The 27,765-nt window shown below is 42.7% G+C and overlaps 1 protein-coding gene across 5 annotated transcripts in view; it reads right to left on the bottom strand.

Moving 5' to 3' along the window:
• The window catches only part of Fndc3b (fibronectin type III domain containing 3B), a 289,153-nt gene that overhangs the window by 247,015 nt on the left and 14,373 nt on the right, over positions 1 to 27,765 (bottom strand). Inside the window, exon 2 of one of the 5 annotated variants that reach the window (XM_051185898.1) lies at positions 2,027 to 2,181. The exons of the other annotated variants lie outside the window; for them this stretch is intronic. The gene's annotated coding sequence lies outside the window, so the exon portion shown is untranslated. The remainder of the gene's footprint in view (positions 1 to 2,026; positions 2,182 to 27,765) is intronic. 5 annotated transcript variants of the gene reach the window in all.

Raw genomic sequence — 27,765 nt, 5'->3', positions numbered from 1 at the left:
AAACTGTTCTGGGCCTAACTCTGCTTTCCCTTGTCACAAGAAAGCCAGAGCACAGAGAACCGCATCTTTTTCCACTAGTGATTCCAATAACCTGAGTTCAGTCTATACATGAAGGGAACATTCCTGCTGCTTTGTCCAGTGCTGGAGTGGTTTATGGAGTGTGGCCCCGCTGAAAGGCTAGAGAATGAACTAGATGTCCTCTCAAGATGCCTCTCAGCCTGAGAATCCCATGATGTGCTTATAATGGAATTTGGCTGCTCTTATAATTAGAAATGGAGCTTGCTAGTCACACATCTGGATCAGATAAACCTGCACAAATAGCACTTCACCAGAAGCAGAAATGCCAAGCATTCAACAGCTGTGCTGTGACATCAGCCTCACAAATAACAAGGAATACTACTTATCCATAGAAAGGAAATGATTAGGACAGGCAGGAATAAAGCTTAGTTTATTCAAGTTAATCTTTGTGCAGGAAAATGTTTATAAAAGAAAAATACGTATTGGACAAATTTCATATTAATTTATAAGTGGTGCAGAAAAGAATTCCCATACATCAAAAGACCTCAAACACTAAAATACTATTTATTTCTTGCAATCATAGTGAATGATGAGTCTCCTGTTATTGAACTATTATAGACATCATAGGTATCCATGACTTACAGCAATGTGTAACAAACTAGAATCAAAGGGTCAAATGCACTCAAGAAATAGTCACATCCATAAACCAAGTGTTGAAAGTTAACCAAGTTTCACCAACATGATGTTTCGAGCAAAGGGAAAACTGTTGCATTAAACAGAACAAAATTCTTCCTGGCCAATCTGGCTAACCACTACTTTGAAGCACATCTCCAAAGTCTGGAAGCTTAATGCACTAACCCAATTCCTCTGAGGAATAAATGGAAAATTCAATTTTCCCAACAACCCACACCTAGGAATTCTAGTTCTGGGCCAATGGTTTTTGTACAATGTCAAGAAAAGGGGAGCTTAGTGTATAGCTCAGTGGTAGAGTGTTTGCCTAGCATGAGCAAGACCTAGGTTCAACTCTCACCACTGAAAAAGAAGGAGACACGAGAGGAGAAGAAAGGGGCAAAAACAGTAAAACTCAAAATCCCAACGAGACAAAAGAAAGGCCACAGGGTTTCCATTTCTGATTGATGAAAAAATAGGCAGAAGATCAGAAAAGAGGCAAATTTCCATGGTTTCTACAACAGGAGACCCCAAAAGGTAATTAAATCCTTACTTTGCATAACCTACAAGCACTAGTAAGGCTCATGGTTTCAGCCAGTCTTAAGGGATACAAGAGGAAATGGACCAATAATACTTAGAGAAACAGAAAATGAACCACAGGTTCCAGTCTTTGCATATCACATTTTAAACAAACAAATCCTTGGCACAAATGACCTCCTGATGATCCACCCATCAGTTTTCAAAGGATCTTGATTTACTCCCAAGCCCTGGGAAACAGCTTAAGAGTGGAGCTCTTATCTGGAAGGATCAGCCAGGACCTTACATGGTCAGAACAGCAACTTAGGCTCTTCAAAGAATCCAACACCCAGATTCAAAGACTCTAAATGACATAAAGTTGTCTGTAGCATGTGAGATGCCCTAAATAAATTCAAACAATGAACTCATAACTTATGTATGTATTCCTTGGGGATGAGCATGTTTTTACTTATATGAACATCAACTTTGAACCCATGATCTGCTAATCTGCCTATCAAAATACAGGTGAGAGCTAGGCTCTCAGCCCCACCCCAGAATGAACTGCAGACACATGATTTGTTCCCCTTAAGCTAACAATAGCCCCAAATTCCAAAATTTGAAACAGAATGCCTTCAACCTGGAGACTTCCAAGATACAGTCAGTACCAAACTATGCCAAATTTCCACTCTGTGTGTCTCCAATTCTTCCCTAATACTCCAACAGGCAACATTGGGACTCTGGGAAGCCTGGTGGCACACATACAGCCACACACTTAGTAAGTTCACTGGGGATGTGAGGGTGAACTTGAATGTTTTATACTCACTCTTATTTTTCTGCTTCTGAGTTGTGCATCACTGTTTTGCTGACTAAGACCAACTCGTCCTGGGCCTTTGAGAATCTTTACAACCACAGACAAAGAAGAGCACAGACTGCAGGAGTGACTTTCTGCTGCTCTGCTTTTCTTCCAGGAACAGTACCCTCCAGGACAAGTAGAGACTTGCCAAACAAACAAGGAGCACTTAGAATGAAGCCTGGCTCCCTCCCCACACCCAGTACCTTCCTTTAAGGGCACTGGCAATTTCCCAGATGCAGCTATCTAGGAATCACTTATCATCACCACATACTCAGAAAAAACCTGAGTGTCAAGTGAGACCTTCTGCCTTGCTGGTTAGAAAACATGAAGGACCCTCCTCACAAGGTTCTTTCCAATTATCGAAGACTTATTAATTCACTTCCCATTGGCTGACTTCCCTGCTCTTTCTTCCTCATAACTTAGCAAAAGCATAGGGGTGGGTGGGTGGGTGGGTGGGTGTGTGTCGCCCAAACTCATTCTCCCCAAGCTCTCCAGCTTTGGAAAAAGCCTTAGCCTGTTTAGGATGTTAACAGCCAAGAAGACCGTGCAGGCTCCTAGAACTCGTGTCTATTTCTTACTTCTCTTCAATCAGCACACACAATATTTAAGTCTCTGCTCAAATTCTTTGTCGACAGCGTGACTTCTGTCCAGTCCTTACAAAAATCCACAAATTCCTATTTTTAGCGCCATGTCTTCCCAATTCTGGGATAAATGCTGACATTCCTATGAAGTCTGAGTGAATTACCACCAAGATCACATATCATCAGACCAAAAACTAGAGAGCTCACCTCCTATATCACAGTCAACATATGGTAAATGAGCATAGGTCCAGCGCGATCAAGGGGCTTTTCAGCACCAAATGAATGCAGGCACATCGCGATCACGTGACTCTTCTTCAACACGGGTCAAATGACCACAGGCCCATCGTGATCACGTGACTTTTCTTCCAAAAGCTGTTTCGCGGGACTGTGTGACACCCCACCCCCACTCCGGTTGCACGAATGCCCCTCAAATCGTTGAAAATAAAGAACCTCCCTGAATGGCGGCCAGCCAGCAGAAATCTACCAATTGAATACAAAAGAATTTAGTATAGACTTCCCTCAGTAATGACCAATGTGAAAACTAAATATGCCTATACAATTATTCAGTGGGCAGCCTGCTCGTTTCAAACATGCTAGTATGGAAGGCAGAGGTGGGCTTTTTCACATGCCAAAACTAACATTTCCAAATGACAAAAGGGACATGGCAGGTTATGCCGCTCAAGTGGTTCATACCACCTCCAGCAGATACAGAGATCATCACATCCCACTGACAGGCGCATCTGCAATAGCTTGCTCAAATTCAAGATTCCATACACACTGGCACATGATCAAACAACTTCTTCTAAATGTTAAACCAAGGGAAGGTGCATTTTACAAACTGAAAAAAGCAAGTTGTTGTTGCATGTGCTGGTGGGGATGTCACAGGTGCATGCATGGGGGTGGTATATTCATACAAGTAACACTAAACAGTCTGAGCAAAACCAGCAACATCTACAGAAAAAAAAAAACAGCCATAATTCTATAATTCTGAAAGGAAACAGGCAAGGATGTGCAAGGAAGCAAGGAGATCTTTGACCATGTATTCATGTTTGGAAACAATGAGATAGGAAAATGTGGCAAAGGCACTTCTTGCCATGCCTGATGACCTGAGTTCAATTCCTCCAGAGACTCACATGGTAGAGGAGAACGATTCACCTCACCTGTCCTCTGAGCATCTCATGGACACACACACACACACACACACACACACACACACACACACACACCACACCACACCACACCACAGACAACACACACACATTTAAATTTCCTTCTTTGGCAGGGGGGGAGTCAAATACTTCTATAGCAAAGGCCAGATTACAGAAAATAATTCACTCAACCACACAGGGGGTCAAAGTCTTTGTTCCCAGAAGGGAGGGTGCACTTGTGAATTAGGTGCTGTAGTGTCCCCAGCTTTACTTCTACACCTGATGTAAATTGCCATCTGTTAACTTGGACTAGAAAGCTCTGATCGATAGCTATGTAGGTCAGAGTAATGGAAATGAAGAGCAGTATGTGCAGACACTCCCAGATGATCTTCACACCCCTGGACCACAGTCTTCCCTATGGACTATGGTCAGAGAGGATGCTTGCTTCCCAGGCCCCAGTGTCATCGAAGGAACAGTTAGTCCTCTCAGAGATACCCCTCTGTTTTCTGTGACAAACTCCTTCCTAATTTACTAATTTTTCAAAAGATGTAAGATTCAGACCACTTCTAAAAGATGAACAGCAGCTTCACTTACGAAGATATTTTTGATGTACCAGATTTCTTAAATTATCTTATTACAACGACCATGTCATTTTGTAATATTGTTTTAGCCAATCAAATGTTAGGCCTTGGTTACTTTTCCTTGTCTAATTCTACTTATCTAGAGTCATTGTAAGGCTGTACTTGCTGTGTATGTGACTTTACTGGCTTATATGATTTTATGTGTATAGACAAGTGTTTTCTAACTCAAATATAACCTTTGAAGGTAGGCACTACATCATTTATTTACTTGGTCTACAACAACTTCATTCCAGCACCACAAATTTTTTAAAAGGAATTTGAACCTCTAAGACGATCAATGACTCAAATATGCCCAGATAATATAATTCTGGGAGACTCCGAATTTTGTTTCCAAAGGACATATCAAGTTCCCAAAGAGCTAAAGACTGTCTTACTGTTTGGGGACACAAACTGACTATGTACATACCTTTCCTAAACCATTACGAACCTCAAAATAACCTTCTAGCTCTAACTTCAAACTACCTTATTCAACAGGTTAAAAATCATAAAGGGAACAATATACATAGCTCTCTTCAAATGTGTGCTCAAAAGTGGGCCCTGAATGCCAAACAAGCATGCCATTATATCAAGCTGCAAAGGAATACACATGACCCAGCTCTACACAGGTCCTCTGAGAAAGCACCTGGATGACACACTGTCACAGTCCTGGAGGCTAGGGCAAGTCTCTACAAAGTCTAGCTGGGAGCACAATCTCTGAGACTGTGGTGGCCACAGGAACCATGAACTGTCCTTATACACAGTAGAAGTAGTAAACATGGGCAGAGCAAGAATACGTGGAACGAATATATAACACAGAGACAGCAGGAAAAAGAGTCCATCCCAGTTCAATTCTAGCTTGCAATTGCATGTCTCCATTACTATATTTTAAAAATACTACAAATCCAGGGACAGTGCTCAGGAGGGTATTAAGTCAAAACACCAAATTGAGTAAGGGCAACCTCAAGAGCTGGAACCCATAAGCACAGAAAGGAAGGGCTTACACCTAGCAGAGTACCACAGCCAAGCCGTTGGAGCTACCTCTGTGAAGAAGCAAACTTCTTCTTGGTTGCTATGCAGTTGTTTCTTGAACTGCGGGTCAAAACCCACTCCTGGGCATATAAACAATTTGGTGGGCCACGGGTTGGCATTCTTTCAATAAAAAGTAACAGGATCAAACTGCATGGCGAAGAGAAATGGCAAGTGTGGATTTGTGGAACTTCTGATTCGGTTATATGAATATAAATATCTGTGTGTTTACAAGCACACTGGAGCCATTCAGAACAATGAGAGATTTCCAAAGTCAAGGCTTAGCCTGGGTCTCTCTCCTCACAGCTGAAGCCCCGTGCAGGGCACATGCCTAGACATCAAGAGGGAACCTCTGTGGCCACCTGGTTAGCTTTTTTCACAAAATGAAGATACCTAAAGGCACACAGAAAGACAGCATCAAGGCACAGGCTACAGTCCACATGGGTCCTCACAGTTAACACTATATAAGATGACAGACATCATACACCTCAGAGGGCCAGACATGGGAATTATCAACATACAAACAATAAAGAGACTTTATTTATAAAACTCAGAAGCCCAATCATGCTTTAAAGAAATAAGGAAAAACTAAAAATAAATGAGTGGTTCATAATAAATCCGACAATAGAATTTGCAAGATAATTAGCTAGCTTTTTGGCTAAAATTAAAAAACAAGTGAACTATTTTAAAAAAAATGAAATTTTTCATTATGGAAAAAACTAAAGCTTTCTTTAAGAGGCAGAGTAAAGCAGAACAAACCTCCAGCACTCCTGCCAGAGAACCAGGCACAGTGGCCACAGGTGTTCACCTCTCTCTCCCTGCCCCTTCAGACCCAACAGTCCCTCAGCTCTGCAGCAGAGCACCTTCATCGTCCTCCTGCCACCTGCCCTCCAACCCCATCTCCTGTGGATCCCACAGACCTTCCCCTCCTAATCTCCCTCCTCACTGGGGGCTCTGTCTCAGCCCCCAGACAGGCTCACACACGCGTGCTCTCTCTGTCTCTCTCTGTCTCTCTCTCTCTCTCTCTCTCTCTCTCTCTCACACACACACACACACACACACACACACTACCACCACCACCCCACCACCCATGGCTAACCCAAGGCCACTCCTGCCAGGGAAGCAGGTAGGCTGACTGAAAATCTTGCTCTCTCCATTTGTTCCTCTAGTCCCAACCCCCACAGTCTCATCCCCAGCTCTGTAGCAGAAAACCTGCAGCTGTCTTCCTCTCCTCTCCCACCCCAGCCCCAATGGGTAACAAAGATCCTCTTCTCCAACCTTCCTTCCTGCAGTGCATCCCAATATTCCAGGCTCTCAATATCAGTTGGCATTCCCTGTGACCCCACTAACTGAGCCAGCCAGGGAAACAGGAAGATACTCCAATTTTTCCTCTTACATTAATGATCAACTATGTAATCTTTCATAAACCTAAAACTCAATTTATATACTCAAACTACACAAGGGACATTTTCATTGAAATTATAAAATCATTTTCTGTATCTTGGTTATGTTACTCACTTTTAATAAAATAATGGCAAGATTCTTCTTTAAAGAAAATTACCTGTAATAAAATAAAAGTTAGTCTCAATGACTATATACTTTATCTTTTGGTAAGTTGTGGAAATTTAAAATCTCAGAAATCAAAATGCCCTTTGTTGTGCCTTCCTGGTAAAGAGGCGTGAACCCCCGAGCCTTGAGTGTCTGCGGAACGTGGAAAGAACTGTTTAGTAAGACTGGTTTGCTCAACTCCCATTTCTATCTATTACCCATCCCATCCCACCTCTAAGAACAAAATGACTCCTCCTAGCAAACTCCAAGGGAAACAACTCTGGCTTCCACAAAACAGACAACCACCCCACCCTTTAACATTCACATTATTCACTGCCCTCAATTTACCATGTAAATTTAGAGGCCCACCCAGGTATTCCTGTAACTTCTTTCAGAAAGAAAGCACAAAATAATCCCCATGTTTTAAGGCAACCTTTTGTTCTTCCTCCTAAGCCACGAGGTAAGAAGAAATCCACAAATTTCCCAAACATGGGAATGAGGAGGAAGGTGACATCTTCAGGTCCAGGGGCTAACAGTGTAGCTCACTCACTGGTAGAGTACTTGCCTAGCACCACACAAGCCCCAGGGGTTCAGCCCCAGCACAGTATGGAAAGGGGCTGCATTGATTGCATCATGTTTAAACTGTATTTAATTCTACACAAGAAAAGCAAGAAGCTGTTGTTACTGGAAGGAAGTTGGCAGAACAGGGTGGGTGACAACATCAATTATGCCAGATGCAGTTCTGCAATAAGCTAACCATGGGTCCCCAACTGGCACTCAATCCTGTGACTGTGACCACTAATGAGCTTAGGGTCTGCCAAGTTTCACGTGACCGATAGTTATGAAATCGTTTCCTTTCCATGTGTCTCAAAACAGACTTAAATTACCTTGTTTTTTAGCCTTAAAAGCATGATCAGTGCTACAAAATAGCAAGCTAAGACATCCACAACCACTGTGAAATCACCCTCTATAGTCAGAGGAGTCCAAAGTGCAAGCAATAGATATGGCGGACTGCAGAACAAGTTATGACATACAAAAACATGAAGTAACAATTCGCTCTGAACTGGAACCATCTAATGTCTTTGGTACCGATTTAACCTTATGCTATTTTTTTTTTTTTCCTTTTGAAAAAAAGAAGGGAGTTGGCTCAGTGGAAAATGCTCTTGCCTCAGAAGCATAAGGAACAGGACTCGGGTCCACAGAGCCCATGTCAAAGCTGGGGCAAGGCAGCATGCCTGTAATCCCAGTTCTCAATGATGAGACAGACACAGTGCTCCTGGGGCAGGCTGGCCAGACACACTAGCCAAACCAGCAAGCACCAAATTCAGCCAGAGACACTGCCTCCATAAATAAAGTAGAACACATGTACATAGGTGAAGGCACACACACATATCACACAGAATATGTAACTCAATTTAATAAAGAGATCAAGAATTGCATGTCATTATAAATCCTTGTCTGCTGTAGCTATGGGAGGGCTTGATCTCATGTGATCACATGCATATGGGTCTGGATGGTGCTCAGTTATGGAAACTACAGAATCTATAAAGAGAGTTAGTTCCGAACACCTGCCTAGTGGGGACACTTCTACATACACAGCAAGGAGGTCCCCACAAAGGCAGTCACAATGCCCACAGGGCAGAATGCACACAAACACCTCCCTCAGGACAGAAGAACCCTTTCCTTTAACTGCCTGCAAAGAGGAACTGGCCCATTCGCAGGCCATTTCAATCTGATGTTCCCAAGTCATAACCAAACTCATTCATGGGATACACCCCTTACTTGAAGATGTACTCAACAACCACCAACTTAAAGACAAAAGACCTGGCTTTCAAGAAGACAGCAGTGCTAAAATGGCAGTGTAATAGGGAAGGAGTCAAGAGTCTAAGAGAAAAAATATACAATAGAAAACTAATTTTGTTTGCCTCCGACTCACAATGTTTGGAGGAAAAAAAAAAAAAAAATCAAAGCCCAACTCCAGACCCAAGGCTTAACAAGGAACTGGGTAACTGCACCTGGCTAGATACTCACTGCTAATGTTAGCAGCTTAAACCATAAACATAACAATGTCTGTGCTAGTATGCTAAAGGAGAGGACTGGAGACATGTTGAAGTTCGTCAGCTGAGTGGCTAACATCCAAAACCTGCCGTCATCTGGAGGCTCTCTGCCTGCTTCAGAGCTCCATCACGGCCAGTGGCACAACCACCCAGGCCCTTTTCATCAGCATAAAGAACAGATTAAAATCATCAGACTTAAGTGCCTCATAAAAGCTGAGATGAAAGTGCATTGTAAGAGGCACCCGTCCATAGTTAATGTGATCTCATCTGAAATGAAACTCAGCTTCATTACCACCAAATTACCTGATGCACCTCCATAGGCAGGAACTGTCAACATGATTCGGCAGAGCCTGGCTGCAGAGGAACATAGCACACCCTGGCTTCACAGGGTGACACACAGCACACACTGACTTCACAGGGTGACACACAGCACACACTGGCTTCACCGAGAGGCTGTTACCCACAAAGACCATTTTCCTGTCTTATTGTCACCACTCTTTAGTGTTAAGCTTCACCAAGATGCTGGACTCTTTACAAACGGAGAACTCCTCTGTGAGGCTGGAAAAGATAAAGGCATGTCAAAGCGACTTTCACTGAGCTAAGAGGAATTAATGAAGAGACCCTTCTAGATGTGGCAGGCTGGCAATCTCGGATGTGAGTGATCAAACAGGATTTTGTTCTGTGGCATTCTAACTTCAAACACTCAATTATCTGATTTGTAAACCTATCTTCACTCTCATTAACATCACTACTGTGTAATCACACAATCACAGGCTACCCTAATAAGGTCAAGACACAGTCACAGAAATGGCTAGATATGGCCATTACCCCAAGAAAGGAACTCTAAATTCTTCTGAATTCTGCTCTAAAACCTCCCTGTCAAGTTTAAAAGTCCGTTAAAGTGAAACAAAATCTCAAATTCTGTTGCCAGATTTCAAGTGCTCAGTGGCTGTATGTAACCAGTTTTATTAGATAATACAGACAGGGTATTTCCATAATTTCAAAAGTCCTATTTAAAAACCAGTGCTCTGGAATGCCATGGTCTTTGATTTTGAGTTTTGTTGATGTTCTGGCTTTGACAGATTATCATGTAGCCCAGGCTGGTCTCACACTCCCCATGTAACCAAGGATCACCTTCATCTTTTGTTCCTCCTCAACCTCATACTCCTGGGGTCCCAGGCGTGGAAGCTGGTTTTCACAGTACTGAGGATGGAACAGTGGCACCTGTGTGCTAGGTTAACACACTGAGCTGATCCTCAGCCCAGACATCAAGTTTTCACTGAAGCACACAGGTGGCCACCTATGGAATGGAATACAAGCATTTCACCTCCTAAGGAGGTGTATTCCAGAGCTGTTACTGAAAAATCACCCCGCTCAACCACTTACCATCACATCTCTAAACCTCAGTTGTCTGTCTATGAAATAAAGACCTGCCTACCCTTGGGTCAGCAACATAGCTCAGCAGTAAAGGGCCTTGCCACCCAGCCTGAAGACATAGGTTTAATCCCTGGGGAGTAACACCAGGTAGAGAGACTGGATCCCTACAATTTGCCTGCTGACCTCTATTAAAATACATTGGCTTCTATGAACACCTACCTTCCACCACCAAAACCACAATTTTTGTGGTTTTTTTTTAAAAAAGGACTTACCTTTGAAGTACTGTGAATGAATTATTAAATATTAATTCTTTCTCTAATTTCTTAAATTTCTAAATTATTATTATTATTATTGTGGATGGAGTGGAGGTGTGGAGGCAAGTCTGCAGAGTCTGTTCTCTCCTTCTACCTTCCTGGGACTCGAACTCATGTCACCTGGCTCACACGGCAAGCACTCTTACCCAAAAGTGGCTCCCCAGGCTCCAGCATTCTAATCCTTGCAAAGCCCCACAGTATGTTTTCAAAGCCTTTCTAGTCAAAAACGATTTGCTTCTCCTTGTATGTGCGCCTACTGTGACAAGTCTCCATCCATTCCAAGAGATCTCAGAGAAAAGCCTCAGATTGCTTATCAAGGGTTTCATCTAAGTGGAAGACTCATCTACCACGTGCTGGGCACTGGGGCTGATCTCCAGCACCATTAAAAGAGAGAGAGAGAGAGAGAGAGAGAGAGAGAGAGAGAGAGAGAGAGAGAGAGAGGTGAGTCATTAGCCAAGACTGGTCTAAGTCTGATGACATTTCACAAATTAAATTTTTCACCAAGATTGAGTTTAAAAAACAACAAAACAAAACACTCAACTCTGATTTTATTTCTCTCATTATTTAGAATGAGTCTGTAATTGTAGCATGTATAAGGTTAAGTCAGGAGGATTAAGAGTTCAAGGCCAGCTTAAGCTACAGAGCAAGTCTGATGATGCTAGCCTGGGCTACATGAGACCCTGTCTTAAAAAATATTTTTAAATGAATCATTTTATTGATTTAATGAGTACAAGAATTTTCCAAGACAGAATATATTCACAACACTCAATATTTATTTTTCTTTCCTTGGTGTGTGTGTGTGTGTGTGTGTGTGTGTGTGTGTGTGTGTGTGTGTAACATATATGGGCCAATGAAGCATTTTCTTATATTCTATATTTCCCTTAACTACCTACAAATACATGCTTCAGTGAAAAGTGTTGGAGAACTTATATTCAATTTACTAAAACTTCAAGTCAGTACAGTCTAAATAAAAGACTGAGCGTTGTTCAGAGGTACTCCATGGAACCCATGTAAACAGTTGAAAAACAGAACCACCATAAAATCTAATCCTAAAAAACACTATGTTCCTCTTGACAGTTTAAAAGTTAATAAACCATATGTTTCTTCCAATAAAAGAGACAAGTGTAAAAAGTGTAAAGCATGCGTTTGCTAGCCAAACAGACAAATGAATATATGATTAGTCCATGTGACTTCAAGCCAATAGAGTGTCAATTCTTTCAAGTGACTTCCTTCACCAGGGCCAAAATAAAACACAGGGTAAAGTAGCTAACACACTGTGTAAATAGGGTCGTATTGTGATATAATCCTTGAGTTCAGAATGTACCCCTTTTGTTCAAAACAAACAAACAAATAAAAGTCCAAGGTTAAGGTTGCAGTGTAGTTATAAACTCACTTTGGCAGTAGAAACACCTGAAAGCTATAGTTATGTTGTGTATTTTAACTACTCTGCCCACCTATAAAGAAAAATGTCAATATACTCTATCAACAGTCAAAAAAAAAAAAAAAAATATTAGCAAACTAAAAACTTCTTGTTTACCCAGTGTCAAGCGAGTAAAAGACATGTGCCTACCAACATATCAACAGTTAAAGATTAGCAATTTTGAGATACCATGCCCTAGAAAGAAGACCTGGAATTGAATGGTTGCTCGGTGTTCATTCTGTATTACAGAAGGACGAGCTCTCTCAGCCTGCCTTTTCTCACCTGTAACTAGAACAATAGTAACTAATTTGTTTACTTCAGAAGGTTACCATGAGAACACAACAAATTACATACAGGAAACTGTTTTGTAAACCATGTCACTCAACTCAAATATCAGGCGTCAACATGTAAGCTACTTTAGTGGCCTCTCTGGAAATGGATTCAGGCCAGTCCCGTTTCAATTCCAAAAGAGAAGTATTAAAATAACCTATGTGGACTTGTCAGCCACATTCTGATTCCTTCCTGGAGAAGATGACGTAAGAGCCACTTGGCCAACACCTGGAACATATGACTGAAGATTCCCTGGAAAATCAGACTGGAGGGTGGGCTTGAGGGAGAGAAGGGTGAGAACTGGGAATCAGGGAGCACCCAGGGAACTTGCCACAGTGGCTTGTAAAATCCACTGGCTAACTGTGGTTCTCTGAGCTTCTCAACTTCTCTCTTCATAGAACTAGGTGCTTGGTTCAGCCACATTAAAGACAGAAAGCACTTTCAAGATGTTTCCTACCAAAGTAAAGTAAGCAAATACCCAAGAACCTCTGATTGTTCTCATAAAGGTACTCAAACAGGTCCTGATGGCCTGAGTTTCATCCAGGGACCCACATGGTAGGAGAGCAGACTCCCTCAGGCTGTCCTCTGGCCTCCACACACATTCTCTTTGGTGTGTGTACACCCCACATTCACACAATCAATGAAGAAAAGATAGTTTTAAAAAGATATTAAACACAAAGGGCTGGGAATATAGCTAAGTGGCAGACATTTGCCTAGCAGGCTTGAGGCTCTCCATTCAACCTTTTAGTTCCCTAACAACTAAAAAAGATATTTAAAACTGTCTCCTGCAAGGATGGGAGCAACAATGATCACCTCCTGTGGGTCGTGAGCTAACCCTCCCTCACCCTTCCTCCCCTGACAGCCTCTGGACCTACTAAAGCAAGGCAGAATGGGCAGACTGTACCAGGTCAAAGAGGCTGACAGTAATGCCCTCCAGCATAAGCCGACCCAAGCCACCAAACTTATCAGGAAACATTCCATGAATAGGACAGTTTACAGAGGAAGCTAACATTTCAGGAAGAGCTTGTGTTATATCCTTTCCCACCTCACACACCAGCAGAGGGGTGACTCTGCTCTGTAACTTAAGTTATAGTGTCACACAGCTTCTTGGTGCCTTGGTTTCTCCACTCACCAGGTGGAGGTGAAGCCAAGCTCCTGGGGAAGGGGTGACTAATACATACAAAGAGTATAGAACCTGGTATGGAATAAGAACTCAGCCCAGGGGGGTATTACAAAATTTCCCTACAAAACAGGCTTCTTCTTGTATTAACTGCTACTCTTCAAACAGATATTTAAAAATGGGTTCTGATCCAAACACTTGGTTATCAGTTCTAAAGGAAACACATTAATTTAAGTAAACTTCTTAAGGCAAGCAGGCAGGGAGGGAGTGCCGGGTTGGTTGCTTGTTTTTTGTTTGTCTGTTTGTTTTGTTGTTCTTTTGTTTTTGGTTTTGTTTTTCTGGGTTCAGCATTATAACCCACAACAAATGGCTGTGGTCCTGGTAATATGAAAAGGACCCTCCACTCCTTCTGAAGGAGCCCATCAGTAGGGGAAGATACCCTCTGACTAATGACAGCCACCTGAAAGACAAAAGAGAAACCACTGAAAATGCTATCTGCACTGTTATGTCTTGGATTTTAAAACCCTTCAAAGGCTTCATCTCTAGCCTTTGGTACTAGCAGTTGATGGAACACTTAGGAGGCAGAGTCAACAGGGGCCCTTTAAGGTGTCAGTGACTCCTCCCTCAAACAGCCCTTTCTCCTTCCTAGCCTGCAGTAGCTTTGCTACTCTAACCTATTGCCAATTCTGACCAAACAGCAAAGCCCCTGGGACATGGACTAAAGCCTCTGAATTACAAGGCTCCCCTTCTATATATTTATTTCCCTCAAGTACTGTCACAGAGAGACAAAAGGCTAACAGAAGGGCTATAGGGTGAACTCCATCATGGTGGCACTGAGAACTAAGAACTGAACACAAAACCTAGGCAGAGGAGGAGCTGAGCAGGAATCTTGGGGATGACGGGTAAGCAGCAAGCTCATCATGATCAGGAAGGTCACAGATGGCAACAAGATGGCCTGATTACTGGGCTTCTGGGGGACACAAGTCCTCTGCCACCAATTCCCAGAATTCTATTAGAAATAAGCTGGGGAGGAAAAACACAGAAAGGCACATCACAGGGGTAAAGCAGTAACAGGTTCTCCCTAGCCTACACTGCAAGCTCTTAGATCACAAGCCCTGGGAAAAAAGCAAAGTTCGACTCTCAATAGGCCTATCCAGTAACTTTGTTTCAAGAATGATCACATCACATTCTATTAATGCAAGGAAGAACAAACAGTATACCTAGTCACACTATAGACTTTGTCTCCAATAATAAACTATTGTTGAAACTATAGCTCTGGCTCACAGTAGTTTGTCTTTCAAACAGACAAGGAGGCGTTCCTTTTGCTTTAGACTTTTCTAATGTTTCATTCATTGAAATAAAGTAACAAAAGAGAAAACAGCCTTACTCTGGTGTCATTGAGGAGACAGAAAAGCCTCAGTAAGCAGCTTGAGAAACTCACCTCCATACCCCTTTCATCCTTCTCCTAAAAAAGGTGAGGGGCTCCAAGAAGCACAGTGGTCAGGACAGCTCCTCCTACAGATTAGGGCTCAGTCCCCAAAGAGGTCCAGAAATAATTATGAGGCCAAGTAATGGCCGCACTGCTGTGGAAATAGGATGGAAAGCATTCAAGACTGAAAGCTGAAGCGGAACACCAAAGACCTCCAGGCTTCTGCTGGCTCACCAGACTGGCAACGAGGAGACTGGTACAGATGGCCCTGGCTGGAAAGGACACCCACCCAAGAAACTGGTTCCATCCAGAGCAGATATCCAAGGAAGAGGAAAGGGGAGCTAGTTCAAGGCCCAAGAGCCCACAATAAAAGATTTTGTGACTGCTACTGAGCAACCACAACATAACCTGTACCCTTTTCCACAAAAGTGCTGCCTCAAATTCATCACCTCTAACACCCTTACAACCTCTTAGAAATAACAGTCAAACAGCTTTTTGAAAGTTATCTCAATTATGTATCGAAAACTCAAAGAGATAAATATTCTTTTCTGAAGCATGCAATGTAACGTCTGTTCCCCCATGGGCAGCATTTTCTTCAAAAACACAAAGAGTGTTAATGGTTTTCAAACTTCCAGGTTACTCAATAACCACAAAAGTAACTGAAAGTTGTTAGAGTAACGGGCCAGTTTAGGACTTAATCAGAGCCTTGTGACCAAACTTTACTTAAAAGGCTCAACTCAGGCAAGCCTTGAGTTTCCCAGGGGAAAAAGAGCTGTGTTTCATGAAGCCTGTGGCAGTCACCTGAGTGAGCAGAGAACACTCACAGTTTCACCAAGGCTGGATGTGGGCAGGCAGCAGGGAGTTTTCCCATTCTTAGCCTGGGTAGACACCACTTCACTGAGTCTCCCTGTTCTCATCTGGAAACTAAGAACCACAACACTTCCCTTCTAGGGTTAATAAGAAGGAACATAAAGTCAGGTGCAGCTGTTTTAAGATTAATATTCAGGCTAGTGTATAGTAATGTGCTACTCTATGGCATTTTCATACTTAAGTGTGACTAGACTTTATAGGAATTCTGGTATCCAGAATAAAACAGCAAACCCGGGTGATCACTGCTTAGTGCCCCTGACCCCTTCCACAGCTCATCTTGCAAGACTACACCAAAACTTCACCGTTGACATAGTGACCACAGAATCCTGGGGAAACAAGAGAGGAGATGAAGTAAGAAAAACTACTGAATCAGCAGTGGGAACTAAGAGCCAGGCTATCAGAGCTGCACAGAACGTCAATGAAGCTCCCTAAATATGATCAGCTGGAAGAGCCATGGTCTAGTTACACGTTCATCCCTTGTAAATATGAAACACCAAAGCCACCAAAGGGGACAGAGCATATTAACATTACATCTCACCAAGAACAAAGGTATTCGGAATATTAGATTCGGTAAGTCCAGACACAGTTTGCCCTCTCTGAGAGAGAGGTGGGGGGGAGGGAGCTACACAGAGGATAAAGCAGGAAGGCCATGTTCTCATACAAACATGATCAGCCTAAGTCTATCCCTGCAATATACTTTCCGACTTGAGTACAAGGCTTTTTTGACCATCTGGAGCTACTCCAGGCACAGGGCCAAAACTTCGCAATTCCTTTTCAATGTAAATGAGAGATCAATAACTGCCATGTCTCCAACAGCAGCCACATGTCCTCTGTGCTCCCTGGAGTTTCACACATACAGTAAAAACAATATGCTTCCAACAAAATAATGCAGCAACAGTGTTACTTTGGAAGAAGGCAACTTTTTTTGTATGTATGATCTTACTATACTGTTACATACGCAGAAGTAGACCATTTGTGAGTTTTACTGATGAGGACCACATCTGGATTTTAGTAAAGTTTGTATGCATCCATTACTGCTATGGAGATCGCACAAGAGAAATTTTTAAATGCCTGCCCACCCCACCCCCCATGGGGACATCAAACATCACTGTCATGTGGGTTACATGATACACCAGATGATAGTAGTGAGCTCTGGGCTAACGGTCACCTGCACATTGGCAAGAGCTTCTTCTTAAACCCAGAGTTCAGCAACATCCCTTTGTTCATGGGCTTAGCAAACAGGCAGCTCTCACATGCCAGCTATGATGGCAAAGAACAAAACACAAATCTTGGTGTTCTATGCTACTGATAGGCACCTGAAGGTCCAGGCATTTAAATTTGATAGTCAGTACTGTGGAGGAGGCTCAGTAGGTGCCCGCACCTAAACATGAGCACCTGAATCTGGATCCCCAGAATGCATGTGTAACCCCAGCCCTGGGGAGAGGGCACATGTGTTAAGCCCAGGACTGGGATGAGGGCACACCTGTAACCTAGCACTGGGGAGTAGGGCACACCAATAACCCCATCACTGGGGAGAGGGCACATGTGTATCCCCAGTGCGGAGGGAGGGTGGGATATGTGCACAGACAGGCAGATCTCTAAACACACTGGCCAACCAACCTAAAATCAACATGCTTCATGTTCAGTGAGGCTCTACCTCAAAATACAGGGGTGGAAAGGGAAAAGACACCTAATACCTACCTCTGGCTCATGCGCTCACGCACGCACGCGCGTGCACACAGTATATATCTCACAGACACCAAGAAAATTCATTAAAAATATATTTGGAAATCTTCCCCAGAAGCATGATGAGACTACATCAACCAGTACAGGCTTTCTGAAAACTTTTTTGGAGGCAGCAGGGTCCAAAGAGATTACATTCAATAATGGAGAACTACTTTATCTCTCTAAATGGAATATTTTCAATCATCTGAAGTCGGATACAGTAGGAGCAAAGATAACTTCTAAAAGAGAAGACATAAGGGGTTCTACAGATCAGTAAAAGAACTGTGGCTTCAAGGCAAACTCTAGACAGGGTCAAATAAAAATATAAACTAAGTAGTAAGTCTGCCCAACCAGGATACTATAACAGAATACCTTTGACTAGATAACAAACAACAGAAATGCATTTCTTACAGAGTAGGGCTGGGGGTAAGAGGTGGGAGCAGGGAGGACATAGATCATTAAGTAGAGTGCTCACCTAGCACCCACAGAGGTAGTTTCTCCTGAGCTGTCCGTCTTGCCCTGTCTTTATGAATGGTTTGTCTTCAGAGTAGTATTTATTCACCCTACACCTCTTGCCACTCAGTGCCCAGCACCCATTCTCCTTGCCGCTCTCAGATCTACCCTGGGAAAAGGGAAGGGACTTACCGTGTAGTCACACAGCACTTAGAACTGTGATGGAGGAAACAGGCAGGCTCCCTAGGACAGGCTCACTGCAGGACCACAAAAGGAAAAGGGACACTGACAGCATCACATTTCCTGGAAACTTGGTGTCCTGTATTCAAGTGGAACCTCAAAGGCAGATCTCCCTGAGAAAACTTCTGGGAGAAGGGTGGTCAGAAAGAGAACACCAGCAAGGATGGGCAGCCAACCGGGACAAAGAGTCAAAACAAAAGCAGGGCCCCAAGATGGCTCAGGGGCTAAAAGGCTTAGTGCTTGTCACACAGGCCTGAAAGCCTGAGTTCAATTCCCAGAACCCACTGACCCACAGTGAAGGAGGGAACTGACGCCTGGAAGTTGTTCTCTACCCTTCACAAGCATACTGTGTTAACAGGCATGTACAAGTCAAATGATAGAATGGCATAAACTGAGAATGCTGTTATTTTAAGGAACTGGAGAACTGAAGGAAAATGGTGAAATACACACAAAGACATCCTTCAAAAGCAAGATCAATAAGCAGAGTGCTACAGCTCAAAGCTATAGTCAAAGCACTGGAGGGTTGAAGGCAAAGGACTGGGAGTTCAAGGCCAGCTTCCACAACACAGCTAGCCTGGGCTACAGGAAACCATGTGTCAACAAAGAAACAGGGTATATAATAAAACAAAGGCTTAACAAATAAGAAAGACAGCTAAAACAAAAATACATTTAAAAAAAATGTTGCTGGCTCCATCAGTGGAGAAATCTTAACCACCTACAGGAATAGAACAGGCTTCTACAGCAGAAGTTCACAGTAACTTTTGTCAAAGGGTCAAAGGAGAAACAATTCCTGACAGTCCCCCACTCAATTCTACAGTTGTTCTCAAAGTCTGGCTCTTATCACTTAATCTGTCACTTAATTAAGATTGTATCCTCATCATCATATGGGATGCGGGAAAGATCCAATAGAAATCAAAATGAGAAGGAAGGAGAGGAAGTAGGGGGGAGGGATAGAGGAAGGGAGGAGCTAATGAGCACTTTAAGATTTAGCCAAGTGGTGGTGGTGCACACCTTTAATCCCAGCAGTCGGGAGGCAGAGGCAGTTGGATATCTATGAGTTTGAAGACAGTCTGGTCTACAGAGCTAGTTCTAGGGCAGTGAGGATTCTACAAAGAAACCTTGTCTTAAAAAAGAAGAAGAAAGGAAGGAAGGAAGGAAGGAAGGAAGGAAGGAAGGAAGGAAGGAAGGAAGGAAGGAAGGAAGGAATTGGAAAATAAAAAGTTCTAGGCAGAAAGCTGGGCCTGCTGGGTAGCAAATGCCTATAACACAGAAATTGGGGGATGATGGCAAGAGAGTCAGGAGGTCAAGGCCAGTCTCAGCTGCACAACTATGTGAGACCCCACTATAAACAAATAAACAAAAAAGAAGACTTAGGCTGAATCATAAGGTGCATTAAAATATTACATATAAAATCAGTTCTGCTAATATTACAAAATAGCAAGCATTGTGCCCAGACACCAGGGACAAACACAGAATACCACTTTCAAGGAGAAAAGTAGCTGACAACTGAGGTACAGCAGGCAGGTCTGGACAGGTGGAGAAAGGGAAGCCACTTGCCAGCCTTAGAAAAGGAAAGAGGTCAACTTACCAACAGCTTTCTAGAGGGCCTGGGAAAGGACAGAACAGGGACTGAGCCCTTCAGGCCCTCCAAGCTGGCAGGCACCAGCACCAGGCCATCTTCACAAGCCTGTGTGGGAAGCCATTAAGAAGTACAAAGACTCACATGCGTCACTCGTGACTTATCTCGGTGTCTCTGCACAGGTAACCATACCGATAGACAAAGTCACATTTTAACACAGATTCTAGTAACCTGGGTCATGCTGAAAGGTTAACACTGAAGAAAAACCAGAGGTCCCTTTGGCTCTCTGCCCTGACTTCGTTAAGATTGTGCAACTAGTACAAATAGAACCATTTCCTGTCCACTGCACAAAGCAGTTAATGGACGGTACAATCCGGGGGATGATTTAATGGAAGAAGTCAGCCTGATGGTGTCTTACTGCACTCTGTTTTTAAAAGGCACAAAAGGAAAGGAAAACACTGGCCACCCGTATCTTGCTGAACAGCAGTCCCTCCTTTGTGCTGTCTTCCCACACAGATTGCAAATGGCAAAGCCAAAGGAATTTGCTTGAAAATAGCTATGAAACCATAAGCATCATCTATTCTTTATCATTATTAATAAAGTAATACAGAGGATGGGCAGGACTGGCTCAGCAGCTAAAGGCACTTGCTGCGTAAACCTAATGACCCAAGCCCCAAAAGTATGCCCAACTCCCATGAGAGGTACAGCACACAAGCATCAACACTCAAAAACAAAAAAAAAAAAAAAAAAACAGCACTTTTAATCTTTAAAGCAATATACAAAGTAGATCCAGCTATGGGGCTCAGGTTATAGCTCTGCTGGTAAAGTGCTTGTCCAGCATGCAATGCATGAAGCCCTGATCCCAACCACAGAGTCCATAAAATGGGCATGCAGTGTATGCCTATACACTCAGCATCTGGGAGGGAAAAGCAGGAGGATCAGAAGTGCAAGATCATCTGCTGCTATACAGTGACTTCAAGGTCAGCCTGAGCTACCTACAGCCTATCTCCAAAAACACCTGCTCTAACTTAATGCTGTAAGTTCAGAAGCACCCACATAGTCTAAGTTCTCATTCTACAGGGCAGGTGTCAAGGAAGAAAAGGGAGAATGGAGAGAAGGAAAAACACATCCTGGGCTCCAAAGGCCCACATTTCCCTCCAGTTAGTCAAGCCCTTTTGAGTAAGCTAGATGGGGTGCGATTTTATTACCTGCAAACACAATAAACTTTCCCTGAACACTACAATTCTTTCCATCTACATGCATATCCAGGCAGCACAATTGCTGCCTTTAGTTGAAATTTCCTACAGTTCCAAGAAACAGAATTGTAACTCTGCTTCTAAGTGAAAATCTACCCACAGTGTCCTACTGGTTCAAACACATGGCATCTCTATGTCAAAACAACAGATGTGTAACGCTCATTAAGTCACTTGCTCAGTAAACACTAATTGAGCACTCATTGTTTGCCAGACACTATGTAGAACAAGGAACACATGCAGCCTGCCTTCAATGAATTCCTATTTAGTAGGAAGTCAATGGGAAGAGGAATCAGAAGTCTGTCCCATGCCCACCACTACCTTGTCACACTCAAGCACCATCAACCACCCTGAGCAGACAGTAGACTTCAAGTGCTGGTCCTTCATGTGACTCATCTGCTCCTGTCATCTTCCTCCTTCTAAAGGGTGAATGAAATGTATGGCATGGACCATACTTAAAGGTATTCTTCCCATTGTTGGGGGGCGGGAATCAAATTTATGAGCTCAGGGATTCAGAGGAAAACCTAAAACTGAGTTTTAGGACCTTGTTTCCAGAAGAGAAATTGGGGGGGGGGGGCAACTTAGAAAAAGCTTCATCTCAGCCCAGCAATACCAAGTCAGAGCACACCACTACAAAGCTATGCCTCAAAAAGCAATGGACTGACACCCAGAAGGAAAAAGGCCCCATGTGGGGCTGGAGAGAAGGCTCAGCAGCTAATCAGCAGCTACGAGCACATACTGCTCCTGCAGAGGGCCCAAGTTTGGTTCCCAGAAAACCAAAAACCCTCATCAGGAAGATCATGTATGCCTGGAACTCCAGCTCTCAGTGATCTATCTCCCACTCTCTTGTGACCATAGACACCCATACTCTCACTAAAAAAAAAAAAAAAAAAAAAAAATTACTATTTTTCTACAAGTCCTCATCGGGCATCAAGACTGAGCTTAAGAATCCTTAAAAAAAAATCAAGAAACATTAATCTCACTGTCCACTGGATATTTTTCATGGTGGTATTAGTTCTACAGAAAAGAAGCAATCAGTGGAAAAAAACCATTTAAGACAAAGATCTCTCACTGTCTATAACAACTGACTTCCTGCTAAATCCTAGAAAGCCAAACCATGAATTCCCTAATGCTAAAGTTCATAGGATGACTAGCTAACTGGTTTGAAACATTTCTAAATGAAGGTTCTTAATAACATCAAAAGGACAGGAATATTTGGCAAGTAGCTTTGATTGACTGCATGGTAAACATCCTTACAAGTAAGCATAGGTCCACATCCTGGAAAGAAATAAAACAGCATTATGCTCAAGATTAAGCAAGTTTATATAAGTTATCAAGTAAAATGTATTCAATGATTGCTTATCCATGGCAAAATGAATTGCATTACTGACGAAGAAAAATAGTCACACCTAACCTATATCTATGTCCTAATTTCTTGTCAAACAGAAGTACATTAGATACATTTCAAGTAAGTGTATTACTTTACACCTGTCCACATAGTTAATAATCCATACAACCATTTTGAAACCTAAATACCCAACCAAGTAATTCTTCGGATCAAAATTCACTGCCAAATCTTTAGCTAGGAAGGGAATTTTTTCAAAGCCCTTAACTCCCTTGCTGTGTATAAGTTTCAAACTCTTTGTTGTCACAGGTCATAATTAGTGTCAAGAGTTCTGAGAACTGATGACACAGAAGCCTCAACACAACGGCTGTGGGTCCTATGACCCCTGACATGGGAAAGGTCACAAAAAAGCCTGACCATTTTACAAATGAAATATAAAACTTGGGAAAAGTTAGGAGCACTTCCTGCTACATATCAAACCAGGTGCTATCATCCAATGCACAAAGTCATGATGCTAATCAAGTGTTCAACCTCTTGTTTGCACTTGTAATAAATGAGGCAAATAAACATGGAAAATGCTAGCGGCCATGAGACCTGTAATAACATTAATTAACCTGGACAACTTGTCAAAGGTAAAGAGGCCACCACTGTAGACAGCCGTGTACCCAATGCTTTACTAATTAAGACAAAGACAAAGAGAAATGCTGATGAAGCCATCCTCAGTTTGCTGCTATCTTCCTGCAAAGATGCTGGAAGGTCCTTGCTTATCAATGTACCATTTCAGAAAGCAACAGAAAGTTCTCCATTTACGGATATGGAATGCAAAGTGAATATATGCTGAGCTACAGTGCTAACACAAAAGGGTGTCTTCAGTATGCACCACAGAGCCATTAAGATGGGAGATTTATGCATCTCCTGTTGACTGAGCAGCTGCTCCTTCTAGCAAGGTTACTTGATTTTAAGCAAGTCCCTGTGATCCAAGGTCTTCCTCTCACAATATATTTCATAGATACTGAGTGTCTCGGAGTAAATTAGACAACCAAAGGGCTGTAACAAAACATCTCAATAAGTCAAAGACTATCAAAATAGCAATAAAGAGCTCATGGTTTAAGTCAGGCAGTGGTGGCGCACATCTTTAATCCCAGTACTTGGGAGGCAGAGACAGTTGGATCTCTGTAAGTTCAAGGACAGCCTGTTCTACAGAATGAGTTCCAGTACAGCTGGGACTGTTACACAGAAAAGCCCTGTCTCTGAAAAACAAAAACAACAATAACAAAGATCTCATGACTTATAAGAAAAGCACATTTAAAAAGGTTGGTTGTCAAACAAAGAAAAAAATCCTCTTAAACACAACACATATAATCAATAGATCCCAACTTGCCTGTGAGACTAACTCTTTAGCATAGTGTAGCTGTAACATGTGACAACAGGTCTGCCTAAATTTTTTCTCTGTACCAATACTATTTTTGTCTTGCTTTAGGAATCACAAGTAACTACTTATCCTAATGAATATACAGACTCTCTCCAATATGACTGTTGTACATGCCCACGTGTGTTTGTGACAGGGTCTCATGTAACCTAGGCTGACCTCACACACATCACACTCCGAAGTCTGAGGATGGACTTGAACTCCTGATCCTTCTGCCTCTGTGTCTTGGGTTCTGACATTATCCTACCATAGTTGTCTGATGCCGTGCTGAGAGCCAACCAGGGTTTCATGCATGCTAGACAAGTGCTCAACCAGCCGAGCCTCATGCCCAGCCTGAGGGATGCTTTCAAATCTGCAAAGTGATCTGTGAGAAACAGGTTGCCAACTGCCAGAGTAATGTGGAGCAATGAGGTAACTTGCAAGCATATGGCTAAGGCCAAAATTGGGCCAATCTGACAAACATCAGGAAAGGCTGCCTGCATCCCAAACTTGCACATAAACCTGTTTGTGATTCCCATGTGGGAAAAGGCCAAACGTCCCAATAATTAAAATGAAAAACTAAACTTTTTAAATGATACTATTCTTACTCCAACAGTAAGTCTCCATGATACACTGTTGGGATTTTTTTTTTTTTTTTTCCTCTTTGCAAGTCACAAAATTGAATTTTCTTCATTTCTAGCCAGGGGCTACTCAAACAGATCTAATGGGTGTAGACAGCACTTCCTGCCTACTGTAAGAAAATAATGGGACTGCCATTATTAACATGGCCGGAGGCTTTCATAGAGGTGGGGCTCAGGAGAAAATGACCTTTCATTCTCATCCGTTTGCCTGAATGACTGCTAACTTTAAAAAGGAAAGGGGGATGTTATTTTTTCCCCCAGCACGAAGGTCTACTGCTAGCTCACTCACCACTCCGATGTAAGACAGCCTCCAATTCCCATCATGCTTCCCCATTCAACTGTGTCTACAAAAAGAACCTGACAGTAAACAGCTGGCTGGAACTTAGCTTTCGTTTTACCTTTTACTTTTGGAAGCAGTTTCACAAAATTTACAAGAGGTCAGTGAGGGTTAGGCACTCCTAAAGCAGAGAAAATAAGTAGTCTAGTCATCAGCACATTCTGTGTCATTTATCTTATTACAATTTTTTCGTATGTGTACATGAGCACGTCTGATGGTCAAATGACAACCAACCAACCGGGTAGATGTCGTCCCCTTATACACTTTAGGTATGTTGCCAGGCCTGCCTCAAGAGTGCCTTTAACCTCTTGCAGGTGCTCTGGGTCACCTTAATGAAAAGGACATCGTATACAAAGGGGAAAAAAACCTGGTAGCCAAGTTACTTCCAAGTCGTCCTCACCATTTCTTACCAAGGTGTTCTCAGGAGGAAAGTATGTAAGGTGCTGACGTGGAGATAAAAGGCAGGTTTGGGGATCCCCATGGTTTTACCCACTCATGTCAAGGCTGGATCTCACTGTCAAAAAAGAGAGAGATGCACAGCAAAGGAGAAGGAGTGGAGGAGAGGGATTCTCTCTTACTGCTTCTTTTGATCCTAGACAGAGAAGAGGAGGAAGCAGACCTGTTATCTATCTACTTAAAAAGGAACAAACTCTCTTCTAGGAGGCAGGGAGAAAGAAAAATGCTAGAAGGAATAAAGCTGGCCATCCTAAACAATGCTTCGCTTTCAGGAATGCCCTCCCCACCCATCCCCCCCCCTGCCCAATGTGTCTCACATGTATACTGCCTCACTCCGAGCTGCCACTCCCTCACCAACACAAAGCGCTCAGGAGTGACTTCACTTGAACAGGGACATGAGTTGAAGCCAAAACTCAAGAGGAAGGCTGACAGACATTTCATTTCAAACAACTAAACTGTTTAGGTAACTACCATCCCATTATGAAAGCACCTTACCAATTTCTGAGGGCCCAGAGTAAAGCAATAAAATAAGATGGCAGTGTCGCTTTCTGGGCAGGTGGAAGTCCCAGAGTCCTCCTGACAGACAAGACTGGACTTACAGACTGGACGAAACAGGATCTGAAGCCCAAACCCTCCAGGGCACTCACACTCAGCCATGGACTACAAATCATTTAAATTAGGGTTTCTCTCCTTACCCAAACATGAATTCCAAGCTAAGTGAGTAATGTCACATGGCCCCCAAGCATGAAAACTATGTGATAATCATCTATTATTTATGCGCAAGGGCTAAAGAATGCTAAAGAAATGGTTTCTCTAAAAAGATGTTTTCTTTAAATCTAACATGTCCTATAGTCTAACTTTCAAGAAAACCATTGTATATTTTCCTTCATGAAAATGTATATATTTATTGGCTATGATTTCTTGAAAAATGTTATCAAAGGTATTTCTTGGCTAGAAATAAAAGGCAATGAAGACATACAAATACCCCAATCAATTTTGTTGTTTTGTTTTAAGAAAAGAAAAAAAGAGAGTTCTCTGTCAAACAGAACTCTGAGAGCAGGGTAGAGTCACTCTCTTAAACTAGCCCATGACTCAGAGAATGGGAAAATCTGTCTCCCACATGAAATGCAATAGAATGAACAAACTCACCTTGGCTGGTACCATAACCTTCCTCAAGGACCAACCAGTCCATGGCCCAACTATCCCAGCTCTTCAAACTAACAAAGACAAATTTGCAAAACAAGAAGTAAATGGCAAACACAAACATGTGGGACCCAGAACTACAGTGACAGAGGAAAGCTACAAGAACCCATATTGGAGACGATGACTGTACTGTGTTCTGCCTGCATGTATGTCTGTGTGAGGGTGTCAGATCCCCCTGGAACTGGAGCTACAGGCAGATGTAAGCTGCCATGTGGGTGCTGGGAATTGAACGAAGATCCTCCAGGAGAGTGGCCAGTGCTTTTACACACTGATCCATCTCTCCGGCCCCTAAATAAGCTCCTAAGAAGCATGAAGTAATTTAAAAGAATTAGAAGGTGATATATAAGTAGGAAGTGTCCCTGTTCTCATGTTGACCTCGAATCTAACAAGCAAATGAGAAAGCTAAAAGAGTTGCATTTTGAGATCTCCAAGATTGCCACAGGCATCACTGATATCTAAGGACACAAGATGGGGAACGGAGCAGGTTAAGTTGTGTCCATAAATCTAACAGTCTCTTCAATAAATGATAAAATGGCATAGCAGTCTAAACTACTGCCAAATAAGTCTGGAATAAAATATAAGCTTCAAAACTCGTTAATCTTTTTCTTACCCCATCATCACAGACCTCTCCTTAAATTCTAATAATGAAGTTACTTCCTAAAAAACTATGATTTCATAATAATTTCCTCAAATATGAGTACAGAAGGCTGAGTGTTGTGTGTACCTATTATTGCAGCACAGAAGAGTCAGGGAATCAACATAAACATGAAGCCAGGCTGGTCTATACAGTGAGTTGCACGGCTACATATCCAAACTATGTGTGGGGCAGAGTGTCAGATACAAGAGCAAATTTTAGTATCTCCTACCCAAAATTAATTAATTAAATCTCCACTTGTTGGTGATGGAGGTAAAGTGAGAAATAAGTCCAAGTGATCAAAAGAATTAGCAAACCAAACTGGAGACAGGCTCAGTAGGTAGGAGTGCTTTCTGTGCAAGAGTGAGGGCCTGAGTTCAAATCCCCAGACCCACAGAAAAAGCCTGGTACACACAGCACACAAAAAGCTGGTAACCACAGCACAATAGGAATTGGGACAGGAGGCTTGCTGGGGCTTTCTGGCTGCTAAACTAGCTCCAGGTTCATTCAGGGAGAGACCCTGACTTGAGAGAATAAGGCACACAGTAATGGAATAGGAATTGGGGTGTGTGTGTGTGTGTGTGTGTGTGTGTGT

The sequence above is a fragment of the Phodopus roborovskii genome, unplaced genomic scaffold, assembly GCF_943737965.1.
Source record: "Phodopus roborovskii unplaced genomic scaffold, PHOROB, whole genome shotgun sequence".
Classification (NCBI taxonomy): Eukaryota; Metazoa; Chordata; class Mammalia; order Rodentia; family Cricetidae; genus Phodopus; species Phodopus roborovskii.
Note: the sequence above shows the minus strand (reverse complement) of the source record. Positions and strands in the feature narration are given on the sequence as shown.